This window comes from Talpa europaea, assembly GCF_964194135.1.
Source record: "Talpa europaea genome assembly, chromosome: 4".
In the NCBI taxonomy this organism is placed as follows: Eukaryota; Metazoa; Chordata; class Mammalia; order Eulipotyphla; family Talpidae; genus Talpa; species Talpa europaea.
Window position 1 is genome coordinate 120,132,555 of NC_140070.1, and position 14,362 is coordinate 120,146,916.

Below are 14,362 nucleotides of genomic sequence, written 5' to 3' on the forward strand. Positions count from 1 at the left end.
ACTTTATTGAAAAAGTTAAAGTGTATATACTCCACTTTGGGGTAGGGGGAAGCCATAAATCAGAACACTGATAGAATCCTGTAATTTTTTTTCTTTTTTAATTTTTTATTTATTTAAATTTTATTTATATGTAAATATTTTTTTATATTTTTACATTTATTTTTATATTAATTTTTTAATTTTTTACATCACTGTTCATTTTTAAACAATATTTTCTTCCCGCCACCACTCAGGTGTAGTCCCCATAGAATTTCCCTCCCCAATGCACCTGTGCACCATCACCTCAGTCCCCTGAGCTCCTCCCTCCCTCCCTCTGATCCCTCTCCTGCCTCCTCCCTGCAAGATGTCTGATTTGTAATTGTCTGTTTTTGCTTTGTTGGGTTTTGTACTATTACTATATTTTTTACACTGATGTCTTATTTGGTTCCCCTATATTCCTGCTATCAGTGAAACCATCCGATATTTTTCTTTTTCCTTCTGGCTTATTTCACTTAGCATAATTCCTTCTAGCTCCATCCATGTTGCTGCGAATGGCATGAGTTTCTCTTTTTTGATTGCTGAGTAATATTCCATTGTGTATATATACCACATCTTCTTGATCCTGTCATCTATTTTTGGGCATTTGGGTTATTCCCATAGCCTAGCTATTGTAAATAGTACTGCTATAAACACAGGGGTGCAGGTGCCCTTTTGAATTAATGTTTCTGTGTCATTTTATAATTTCAAAAGATAATAGAAAACAGATTATTCATTCTTTTATAATTTCAGGTCAGCTTTTGCTTTAATAATAGGCCATTGAAATGAGCTTCAAATTGAATGAACTTCAAGTTACATCTAATGTGTCAGGATTAATCACGATAGTGTAGGTAACAGTATATACTTAACCCTTTCATAAATCTCAATCAGAAAAAAAAATGTTTTGGATCGTCAAGATTATTAAATTGTTGGTGGAAGGAACTGTTGAGACAGGAAAACTATTCAGCATACCAAGAGAACAGTGTTGGGGTCTTGCACATTCTCAGTATTAGTGACATTAACTCCTTGGAAGCAAGACTTACACAATGGCAGCTTGCTTTCTTCCATTTTTCAAAATCGGGAAAACCGGTAGAAAACGCATTAAAAGAAAAGTACCAACCAGAATCTACTTACAAAATATAAAATATCTGAGGTCTTTTTTGCATTAATATTTCTCCTCTGTGGCCTATCATTTTACCTAAAGTCGTGACACAGTCTACATTAATGTAACTGATAGCTATCAGATAAAAAAAAAAAAAACAGCAACTCAAGGTTGACACTTTTAAAGGGCATAACATATCAAAGAAATCAGTGCTTGCAGTTTTCCCATGAGCTAGCATATTTGGTATGTCAATTTAAAAGATATTGAGTATAGGTCAGAAAAGTTATCTAGCTCACAGCAGATGCTCAGTGATTTGACTCTCAATCCAGATATACAGAAATAAGTGTCCTTTCAGAAATCTTTTATAATCAAGTAGTGTATCCAGGTGTAGTACTTAGTTTTGCCTCACTGAGTCACTATTCTTCCATCCTTAAAATGCTGAAGCATCATTTCTTTTTTTCACCAGCTCTGTCTGAATACAGATTATGGAATCACAGCAGTCATTACAAAATGTTACTGATCTAGTCCTCTTTCTCGGCCATCATCAAATGTAGAGTTGAAAACAAATTGCAGCTGGTATTAATCTAACAATTTCATAAAGGGATAATCATCCATAAAGAGGAATGACACCCAAAAAAGTATGTACATTTAGATTTATTTCATGCTACAAAACACATGACACTAGCAATTATAAAAATTTTCAATGTAAAGAATTTTGTTTGGATATGTGTATGCATGAAGAATCATTGTAACCACCATCTTCTGTTTACCAAAACTCCAATCATACAATGTTTTTTAAATGGTACTGAAATAAAGGAAAAATACCTGGAGTTATTCACCAATAGAATTATAATCAGTCAGATTCATATTTGCTCTTACTATATTCATTCATATAGTAAGAGATCTGCTAAACATTTCAAATAATATAACCTATGTAGGCAAGGAAACAAATGAAATTGTATTTGGTTATAGTTGGTAATTTTATAACACACCAATAATTTTTGTGTAATGTTATCAATGAGATTCTGAAAGAAACAAACAAAAAAAGATGAAGTGCTAGATACTTTATGTAGATGTTCTGTGGATCTTGTCTTTTTTGCTATTTATCACCTAAAAAAAAGTGTCTGTTCATTTGATATGGCTCTTGTGAGGAATCAAAGACCAGTAAGCATTGCCAACATTTAATCACTTGGTGCTGTGGGACCATGTGGGACCATGTGGGACCATGCTACCTGGGGTGACTTTGGGCAAGTTGTGGGCTTCCTACTGATCTAACGAGGGCCAACACCGTGTGTAGGGCTGTTACAAGCACAAGGAGTGACACTGAACCACATCCCAAGTTCTTGCTCTGCATAGCATCCTTAAAACTCCAAATAAAATAATGACTACAAATTACTGACTTGCTAATATATGCTTTTATTGAAAAATGTGCTTTATAGCTAATATTTTCCATATAATCTACACAACATCCCCACAAGGGTTTGTTTGTTTGTTTGTTTTTTAATAGAGGCATGTTTTATTTATTTATTTTTTGTTTGTTTTGTTTATACATGCACTGGGTACAGTCAGAAGCGGGGGAGGGTGAGAGAATTCACCAGAGCCAGAGCTGGGAGCAGAGCAGGCAGAAGGACCAAAGTACACTGCTGAGGGGAGCAGCGGGCGGCAGGAGAGGTCTGCAGGAGAGGTCTGCGCGCCATGCGGGACCCTCCTCTGGTGGCCAGGGAGCAGCCGGGGATCGAACCAGCACTGCAGAGGCTGCGGGCAGCTTCGCAACCCAGCGTTCAACCGCTGCGCCACCGGGGAGGCCCCCCACAAGGGTTTTTATAGAAGAGGCCTGAGATTCAGCAAGTTACCCAACATCACACAGCTAGTGAAAGAATTGGGATTTAAAACTAGGGCTGCCCTGACTCTGCCAAGAATACTGTTTCTGCTTCCTAAGATACCTTTCCTTTCCACCCCTTTTATACTTCTAGTAAATTTTTATAACAATTTTAATTATATATGTCTGTGCATATGTAGTGTGTACATATATTTATATTTAATATGGTGTATATATGTATAATATATATACTTTTTAAAAGTCAAAAGGTACAAAAAGATACACAAAAATAAGTCTCCCTCCTATCCATGTCCCCAGCTGTCCAATTCTCCTCTTTAGAAATATTCTATGTTTCTACAAGTAATGATGTAGATATATTCCCCCTCCTCTTTTTTTCTGATAAAGAATAGTAATCTGCAGCAAGCAAGTGAGCTTTTAAAAGCAGTCTTTGTTCAATAAATAGTGCTGGGAAAACTGGACCAACATAAGCAAAAGAATGAAAGTAGACCTCTACCTCACACCATGCACCAAAAATCAACTCAAAATAGATAAAAGATCTGAACATAAGACCTGAAACCATAAAATATATAGAAGATAATATAGGTAAAACACTACAAGACATACATCTCAGTAACATCTTTAAAGACCCATCCCCCAAAGCAAAAAAAGTGAAGAAAAAGATAAACACCTTGGATTACATCAAACTGAAAAGCTTCTGTACAGCAAAAAAGACATTAACCAAAATAAAGAAACTCCCTACTGATTGGAAAAAAATCTTTACACTCCATACAACTGATAAGGGACGATCACAAAGATATACAAAGAACTTACACGACTCAAAAAAACAAACAACCCAGTCAAGAAATGGGCAAAAGAACTTAAGACACTTCTCCGAAGAGGAAATGCAAATGGCCAACAGGCATATGAAAAAATGTTCAACATCCTTTATAACCAGGGAAATCCAAATCAAAACCACAACGAGATACCACCTTATACCAGTAAGAATGGCACATGTCATAAAAACTAGCAACAACAAATGTTGGCGAGGATGTAGGTGAACTCTCCTACACTGCTGGTGGGAGTGCAAATTGGTCCAACCACTATGGAGAGCTGTGTGGAGGTTCCTCAGTCTACTAAAAATGGAGCTTCCATATGAGCCAATAATTCCACTCCTAGGGATCTACCCAAAGGACACAAAAACACAAAATTCAAAAGAACACCTGTACTCCTATGTTTATTGCTGCACTATTTGTAATAGGTAAGACTTGGAAACAACCCAAATGCCCCAAAAAAGACAACTAGAACAAGAAGATGTGGTATATATATGCAATGTAATATTATTCAGCAATCAAAAAAGATAAACTCATGCCATTCACAGCAACATGGATGGCGCCAGAAGGGATTATGCTCGGTGAAATAAGTCAGAAGGAAAAAGAAAAATATCAGATGTTTTTGCTTATAGAATGAATATAGGGGAACCAAATAAGGCATCAGGGGGAAAATAATAACAATAAAATGCACACACACAAAAAAATAGACAACTATTAACCAGGGGAGGGGGAGAGAGAGGGACCAGAATGAGGAAGGGAGGTGCATAGGGGACTGTGGTGATGGTTCATGAGTGAATTGGTGGTGGAAATTCTATGGAGACTACACCTCAGAAAAGAAAGCAAACTTTGTTTAAAAATGAACAATGATGTAAAATATATACAAATGGGGGAAAAAGCACTCTTTTTGGAAACTAATTTTAAGATATTTGCTTTAAAATTTTTTTATTTTATTTTAGTCTACTTACATGGCTAGAAACCCAGACACTGTAGAAATGGAAAGCTAGTTTCCCTCCTTCCAATCTTTGAAGTTCCTCAATTCTTCCCCTAGGTTGAACCACTGACTCCTGTTTTTTTGTAACCTTCCTGAGATAGTTTTTTTCAGTAAAAGCATAGATTTCAATCCCTTCCTTCTCTGCCCTTCCTCCTCCCCCCACACAATTTTTTGTTTGGTTACATCAGCCTAGTACTTTTAATACATTGATTTGCAACTGACTTTTCCAACTTAACCATAATATCTTGGAGATGATTCCATGTCAGTAGATCATTCCATATTAGTCATTTTAAACATTGTACAGAATTTTATTCTGTAGATCATGTATGTTTTACCATATAGAGACATTTGAGTTGTTTCTAGTCTTTGACTAGCATAAGAATGCTGTAATGACTATTCTTGTCTGTGTGCATATGTGAAAGTTTTAATGCAGGATGACTCCCCAGAGGTGGAATTGCTGGGTCACGGGATATGTACGTTTTTATTTTAACAATCATCACTAAATTACACAGAGGTTGTACAGTTTACATTCCCACATTAATGTGTTTGGGAATACCTACTTTTTCTTCCAAACATTACCAACATGGAACTTAATAAAAATTCTGGCAAGATGGAGTTTCACATGAGTTGTTTCATTCAGTCATTATCTGTTTAGGTAAGGTCTCTGATTTTATATTTGTGAAATATTTTACAATTACATGTAATTTATTTTTTTTAAGATTTATTTATTTATGCATACAAGAGCTGGGGCACAGGCCAGAGATGCAGGGGGTGAGAAGATTCACCAGAGACAGAGTGGGGAACAGAACAAGCAGACTAACTGAAATACACTGCTGAGGAGAGCAGAGGGTGAGACAGAAGAGGTCTGCTGCGCCATGTGGGAAGCTTCCTGGTGGCCGGGGATCGAATTTGTGCTGCAGATAGCTTCATAGTGCTGTGCTTAACCTCTTGTGCCACCAGGGAGGCCCCTCATTCACCTATTTTTGTAAATAGTTTTATTGGACATTACTATGCTCTTTTGTTTTCATATCATCTTTAGATATTTTGTGCTACAACTGCAGAATTGAGTAGTGACCAAGGACACTTTATATCCTATAAACATGAAATGTTATTAGTTGGCATTTTACAAAAAAGAAAGTTTTTAAATTTCACTGTGGGGATAACCCATGACTTATTTATGCAATTATCTACTGATTGACATTTTAATAATTTCTAATTTTCTACTGTTGGAAGTATTCATATGAGTTAAGCCATCATTTTATCTTGTATCATAGATATCTTAAATGTATGTCTTTGCATATCTGTGAATATTTGGCATGAATTACTTACAGAAGTTAAAAATTTTTATATTGATATATTAATATAATTAATATATCAGTCACCTTAAGAACTCATTTAAAGTTAATTGCCTCTTTAAAGAACACACTGATATGTTGTTTTTTGAAAGGTAGGTTTGACTTACATGTGCAGAGAGAGGGGGTGCTGGAACAATGCAGTATAATAAACAAAGCTCAGAAGTGTGGAAACCTCAGGGAATGACAAGTGACCAGTTTGGCTAGTTAGAGAAGCAGGTGTAGGAAATGAGGATGATGGTGGTGTCATGGGCTCCTCCCCCCATATTTATATGTTGAAGTCAACCATCAGCACCAGAATATATCTGGAGATAAGTTATTTAAAGAGATACTTACATTAAAAATGAAGTATTTTAAGGAGAGCCCTAATTCTGACTATCTTTTATATGACACTGCAACACTGAATTAGCTAGTACTAAACCATTGCTCAGAAGGGAAATAAAAAATTAAGTTCCTGCCTGACTCTGGCTACAAAATTTTCATCAACTACCCAATATAGAACCTTCTTTTATATGTGTTTCTGTTTAAAAACACCTTGTATATTGTTAATCTACTAACATTGAACTCACCACCGACAGCGCTATACCTCGTGCCTGAGCAAAGCTAATATAACGCATGTATTTTCTCCATAAGGCACATCACAGCTTTCTTGTAATTACTGAACAGCCCTTCAGCACTACCATTGGTGGTGGAAGAGGGTTATTTTAATTGAAAAATCACCAAAACTGAGTAAAAAATGTAAAAACATGGCACTAAATAGACCAACAAGGGGTTACTTGCTTGACTGCTGTAGAGCTGAAATAAGAGGGCAAAGCATCACTTTGTTTGAACTCAGGAAAACATGCTTAAGGCAACCCTAATTTTTCATTGCATTACACGTATTCATGAATGATTGCAAATATCCTGCAAGTTTTGATTTGTGTTTGCAAATAAATTCTAGTGAGTTTGCAAATACAGATCTGAAAGACGACCGTCAACTGCAGTATAATCCCACACTATATAGTTACAGATTCTGAGACTCAAAACAGCTAAGATATTTCACAAGGTTATGGCCTGTGAAATTGACACAGTCAAGATACAAACTCCATTTTGGAGAAAAGGGAGATTTTTTTCCACCTCTACTGAGTCAGGATAGGATAAAAAGAGTTGCGGAAATCAGTCAAGCACACTAATAAGGAGGCTGCAAATAGGGGACAGCCTTTGCAAAAACTTGCCAATTACACAAAGCATGCTTTCTGGGAATGGCACCAAGATATTAGTGAATAGCAGTTTCACACTTTAAACAAAGAGGATTATTGTTAGAAGTAAAGTACTAATATATTTATTTGATGGCCTCAGAGTCCAAGTGACCAAAATCCACAGCCTTTGTTTCTGCAGAGCTTGTGTTGTCATCATTTCATTACAGTTCTTTAAGAAAAAAATGCATTCATGCCCAGGCAGTACATAGCATACAAAAGCATAATCGGGATACGTAAGAATAGAACAATTCAAGGAATTCATTGTCAAGACTGATCACGATAAGTCATTTTTTATAAAAAGCATTTATTCATCAAGAAAAATCCATTGAGTTGCCACTAGATACTGGACGTTATGTTACTGAACATCAATGGTGAACATGAAATAGTTCCTGCCTTGATCATATTCACAGTATAATCTAAGACAGATTTAAAAATAATTGTGTATGTCTGTGTGTGTATTCCTTGGCAGCTCCTCCATTTTCCCCTGCTTCTGTAGATTTGCACCTAATGCTTCTGTAGATTTGCACAACAGTTGAGAGCTTCTGAGAACTCAAATCATTACCTCCCTTAGCATTTAGATACATACAACATATCAGGGGATCTGAGAATGTCAGGAGGCAAATGACAAAGCAATTTCAAAACCCCTGAGAGAGAATTCACCTGAGGCAAAAAAGAGTCAGCAACAAATGTGAAGGCAATAAGTAGTCTGGGTGTCCCAGGGAAAAGGCAGCTTGTGGCAGTTCAGGAGGGGTCTGTCTTAAATCTATTGTCACCTAGTCACAACCTGGACCCACACGTTCCTGATTTTCTTCCTGTCCCAGTGATACTACCCGCCCCGACCCCCCCACCACCATTTGTGGAATACACCTCCTCTTTCCAGACTCTAAATACTAGTGGGCCCTAAGAGTCCATCCTCAAATCTCTTTTCTATTTATTCTCACTTCCTAAGCGATCCCAGCCAATCTTTGGGTTTTAAATTCAGTCAAGGCCACAACAGGAAACAGATGGCCCTCTCAAATTAACTTAAGCAGAGTTCACTAAAGGGACTATTTATAAAGGTTTCAGGATAACAGTACTCTAGGACCAGTAAGGGGAGGGGCTGTTATCACCAATGGCTTGAAGGGACATAGGCAGAGAGCAGCTATTACATCTGGAGAAAAGCAATTGTTTGGACATCCAATAGGAGTTGTGAATTTTCATGGAGGAATGCATGCAATCTAGGAGAAACTGTGGGGAGGGAGCTGGAGGCATAAAAGGTCTTACCTTGCTCTCCTTCCTTCTGATCTGCTGCCACACAGATGAATCCATCTGGAATCCAGTATGGTGGAATCCATTGACTTAATCCATATAGGCTAATCTGTATGGAGGCAGAGAAGAGGGAGGAGAGGCATGAAGAGAGAATCTGGAAGGCCTACAAAGATATCCAGCATGCTATCATATGTTGAGGACATCTCCCAAATTAGTACATCTCTGATGCTAATCTTTTGCAGTGCATCACAATGATCTGCTTAGACTTCTCCACACGAATTCCACTTGATTATCCGCTGACCTGGCCCGCATCCTGCCTATCCCTTTCCTTCCCCACTCCCCTCCCAATTCATTTGCTGCCTAGGCCAAAACCTAGCTTTCATTCCTAAATCATTTATATCTCTCAAACCCAATCCATGAGCAAGTTATGCCAGCTCTGCTTTTAATAAGTGTTCAGAGTCTGGATCCTTATCCCTCCGCTGTTGTTTCCACCCTAGCCCATACCGCATATAACATCTCTTGTTTGTATGACCCCAGTAAACAGTTAAATGGTCTCCCCACTCCTACTCTTGTTCCTACCATAGTCTAACCGACTTGTGGCCCCGTTAAATCTATATAAGAGCCAGCGTGATCTTCTCTAGTCACTTTCTATCCCCTTACTCACTTTACATTTTCTTCTCAGCAACTATCTCCACTCAAAAATATGTTATATGTTTACTTATTTATTTGCTTATTGTCATGGTCTCCATTAAAAATGTAGGCTCTGTGGTAGTCTAGCAAGATTGCAGCAAGTGAGTGAGGACTCTGGGCTTGCCTCCTTTATATAGTCACAACTAATTTGCAGCAGAACAGAGTTAATAACCCCTGAAGGATAAACAAATGACTACAGCATGCAGGAACAATGGCCTGGCAGAAGGGAGTAGGAAAAACTTTAACTGAACTGTGTTTGCAGTTGTACTGCAGGGGCAGCACAACTCAAGAGCAGTAGAGGAGACTGCCCCACAAAACTCCCCTGCAGTTCTTAACTCAGTGCCACATAACCACATGAAGGACTTTAAAGACCTGGCACTGGTGGCACAAGGGGTTAAGATGCAATCTATGAAGCTATCTGCATCCACTGCAGCATGAGTTTGACCCTCTGCCAGGGAGATGACCCACATGGCACAGCAGATCTCTCCTGTCTTGCCCACTGCTCCCCTCAGCAGTGTATTTCAGTTGATCTGCCTGTTCTGTTCCCCATTCTATCTCTGGTAAATTCTCTTACCTCCTGCAACTCTGGTCTGTACCCCGGTTCTTGTATGCATAAATAAATAAATCTTTTTTAAAAAAAGGACCTGGCACTCACTGGAGAAGGGAGTGCACAGAGTTGGCAGCCAGGACAGAGAGTGCACTCTTGTAGAAATATAGGAGCAGGGGCACAAGGTAAAATAACTTGCTTGAGTCTGAAGCCCCCAGTGTAGAACAGCTGGAGCCTGAATCAGCAGCAAGAGCCAGGATGGATCATCTCTGTCTGCTCACAGAGAGTCTGTTTCTTTGCAAGCTGAGGCATGAAATTCTAAACACCTGCCTTCCCCATCCATACCCCTTCCCCAGTGCCAAAGCTAAAGCAATAACTGAATGCTTTCATTACAAGAGTTTAAGCACCTGCACCTTAACAATGGGAGCAAGTACCCCAGCATAAGACTCTGCACTGGATAAGGATAGAACAATGTCCATTTTATGGCTTTGTCTCAACTATAAGCTTTTCCTTGAAGATCAATAATATGACAAGGTTTCCCATTGTTATCACTTCTATTTTATTTAGCACTGGAGGTTTTGGCTAAACCAATCAAACAATAACTGAAAATAAAAGGAATCAAAATTAGAAAAGAAGTAGTAAAATTACTGGTATTCACAGAAAATATTACATATAGAAAACCCTAAAATGCCACTGAAAAACTATTAGAAAAATAGATAAATATACTGCAAAGCAACAGATTACAAAATCAACACACAAAAAATCTGTAGTATTTTTTATATACAATGAATGAGAAGAAACATAAAAAAATAATTCCATCCACAATAACTTCAAAAAGAAACAAATACCTCAGAATTAACTTAATTAAGCAGGTGACTGACCTATACAAGGACAGTCACAAGATATTATTTAAAGAGTTAGGTCATGAAAAAAAGAGATGGAAAGCTAGTCCATTCTCATGAATAAGGGAGAATCAATATAACCAAAGTGATATATATCAATTTAAAACAATCCCCTTTAATATACCAATATTATTCTTTAAACAAGTTAAACAAAAGTTTTGAAATTTATGTAGAACCATAAAAGGCATTGAATAGCAAAATCCATCCTGAGAAAAGAGAAACAAGAGACATTATGTTATCTGAATTTAAACTGTACTATAAAGCAACAGTACTGAAAACAATATTGTATTTGCATAAAAATGACACATGAAATAATGGAATAGAATCAAAAGCCCAAAAATCAATCCACATACACATCAATATTTAATTTAAGATAAAGCAGCAATGGCCATACTATGAGGAAAGGAGAGACTCATCAATAAATGGTGCACATGTAAATGAATGAATTTGGATCATTCTCTAACTCCATACACAAAAAATAAATTCCAAATGTATTAAGAACTAGATGTAACATATGCAACAACAAAACATATAGAAGAAAATGTTGGTGATATGTTCCATGACATCAATGATTAAAACATCTTTGAAGATTTGACCCCTATGGCAAAGGGCATAAAAGTGAAAATAAAAAATAGGGATAATCTCAAATTAAAAAGAATTTACACAACGTGAAAGATGGTATAAGTAGATTTTAAAAATCCTATTCAATAAGAGAAAATATTTACACATTACACAACCAACAAAGGGCTAACATCCAAGATATATAAAAATCATACATAGTTCAACAATAGAAAAACAAACAACCCAACTAATAAATGGGCAGAGGATCTGGACAATTTATCAAACAGGATATCCAGAAAGCCAGTAGATACATGGAAATATGTTCATTCTCCCAATAACATGGAAATATGTTCATTCCTCCCAATAAGAAACACACTGGTTAAAATTTGAAACTTATATCTGTACAAAGCTTGCATATAGATGTTATAGCAGTTTTATTCATAATTGCCAAAACTTGAAAAGAGTCAACATGTCCTTCGTTACATAAAGTGACAAATGTTATCAAGACATGAAAGATGTGGAGAAATCTTAAAAGCATGTTACTAAGTCAGAGAAGCTAACCTGAAAAAGACATTTGTATGATTCCAACTATAAGACATTCTGGAAAAGGGTAAATTGTGGTAATAATGAAAGGATCAGTGGTTACCAGGGGGTAGGGGAGAGGGAGAAATGAATTGGTAGACCATAGAGGATTTTTAGTTTTGTGAAAACATTCTGTATTACACTAGGTGTATACAAGCCATTATGTCACTACCCACAGGATGTGTTATAATGGGAGTGAGCCCTAATATAAACCAAGGAATTTGTGTGATAATGTAGGTTCATTGGTTGCAATAAATTTACCACTTGTATGCATGATGCTGATATTGGGAGAGGCTATGCATTTGAGGGGATAGGGACTAAATGAAACCTCTCTGTACTTTCTGCTCAATTTTCTGTAAACCTAAAATTGCTCTTAAAAGTAGTCTGTTATAAAGGAGAAGATATGTTTGGAGACCCTGGAGAAAAAAAGGAGACCCTGGAGAAAAAAATTTATTTCAAGAAATAAATCTTGAAAACAACACTAAATTCCAAAATAATCAGAACCATGAAAAATTCTGGTCTGGGACTCTTAGAAGAATGCAATACACAGATGATGGAAAATAGCAGGGAGGCACTGCTTCAGCTCCAGATAGAAAAGTACAGTAAAGATTTCTGATTAGTCCAGCTTGGTTATAAGCCTACTGCCTGACTTCCTCAGGGGAATGTGTTACTAAGAAAGGCTGAGCCAGATTCACTTGCCAAAGATTGGGCTGATCTTTAGCCAGTGGATAACGGTAGGACCATTCCCTGAAATCTTGACACATCCACATTTGTTGGATATAAACACTTCTGTAACACTCCCAAATACCTTCTTGTTGCCTGCTACCTCAGTGCCCTGGTCCTCTCCTCACCATCCAGGTATTGGGAGAGTAATATCTGGCTCAGCAGGGAACTCCACAACCTGGTCTGAATGCTGTGGCTGACATGCAGTTTGATCAACGGGGCCACACCATAACAGCTGATAATTATTTTGACTGGAGATGCTTCTTGATTGTGTAAACTATGCAACTAAAAAAAGTCCTATGTTTAGGAGAGCCCTTCACTTAGTTTAATGCTTGACCGTCACCATGTTGATATTCTTAATAATTTTTGAACAAAAGACTTGTATTTTCACTTTGTACTGGACCTTGAAAATTAGATAGACTATTCTGATTTTCCCTTTCATCCCTGGAGGTGGGTCATTGTGATATTGGTTGCAGTGGGGGAAGGGGGAAGCTGTAACAGAAGAAAAGTAAGTGCTGGACATACTGATTCCACAAGCACTGAACACGTGCATTTGTAATTTGAAGGAAGAATTAAATACTTGGAACAGTTCAAGGGAGGCTATTCATTGAGTTAATAAGCCCTAATACAAGGTTTTTAAAAATATCTTGAGAAATCAAAAGGGTGGTTCCCTATGGAGAGCAGGTGGGGTGGGGTCTGAATGGCAAGAGGCACAGGGCAACTGTCTGGAATGATAGTAATATTCTATATCTTGACAGGAGTTTGGGTTGTATGTATACATGCATTTGTCAAAACTCAAGCAATCAAGATATCTGCAATTCATTGTAAATTTTATGTCAAAATAAAACTTAAAAACAAATATTGAACTCTTGTTAATGAGTTGCATGCTGAAATATTTAGGGAAAAGTATATTCATACCTGCAATTTACTTTTACATTCATCAAAAATGAGATAGGGGGCCTCCCTGGTGGTGCAAGGGGTTAAATCACAGCACTATGAAGCCTTTGCAGCAAAAATTCAATTCCCGGCCAGCCAGGGAGCTACCCAGATGGCACAGTAGACCTTTCCTGTCTCCCCCGCTGCTCCCCTCAGCAGTGTATTTCAGTCAGTCTGCTGTTCTGCTCCCCACTCTGTCTCCGGTGAATCCTCTCACCCCCCCGCACCTCTGGCCTGCACCCCAGTTCTTGTATGCATAAATAAATAAATCTTTAAAAAAATGAGAAGGATTAAGCTACGGATAAGGGGATGGACAGACAGATAAACAGATGAACAATGTAATGAAGGCAGTAGTATAAAATGGTAATGGAAGGTTCTGGGTGATGAGTATATGGATTTTGTTGTAAAAAAAATTTAACATCCTGTCTGAAATTTGTTGTAAAAAATGTTGAGGGAAATATTTTCAGATGCAAAGGGTAGATTCCATTTGTTTTTGAGATTTACTAATGCCACACATTGTACTGGACTTGCAGTTATGGTGACAGAACACCTAATTAATAGCTGAATTGAATTTTGTTTAAATTAAAAACTCAAACATACTCTTTACAGATTTCCAAGTGCTTAAAAAGTTTATAAAGAATGTTTTTAAGCCTACATGTGCTTAAGAACCTAAGTATCAGAATGATCTATAATGCATGGAGTATGTGCTCTCTGTAGTATTTTTCCTCTTTTCCTGACATCAGCTGCCATTTGTAAGAGTTGCCAAGGTAATGACCAGACACATCTAAAGACAAATCTACTAGAAAAGACAGCATACTTATTTTTC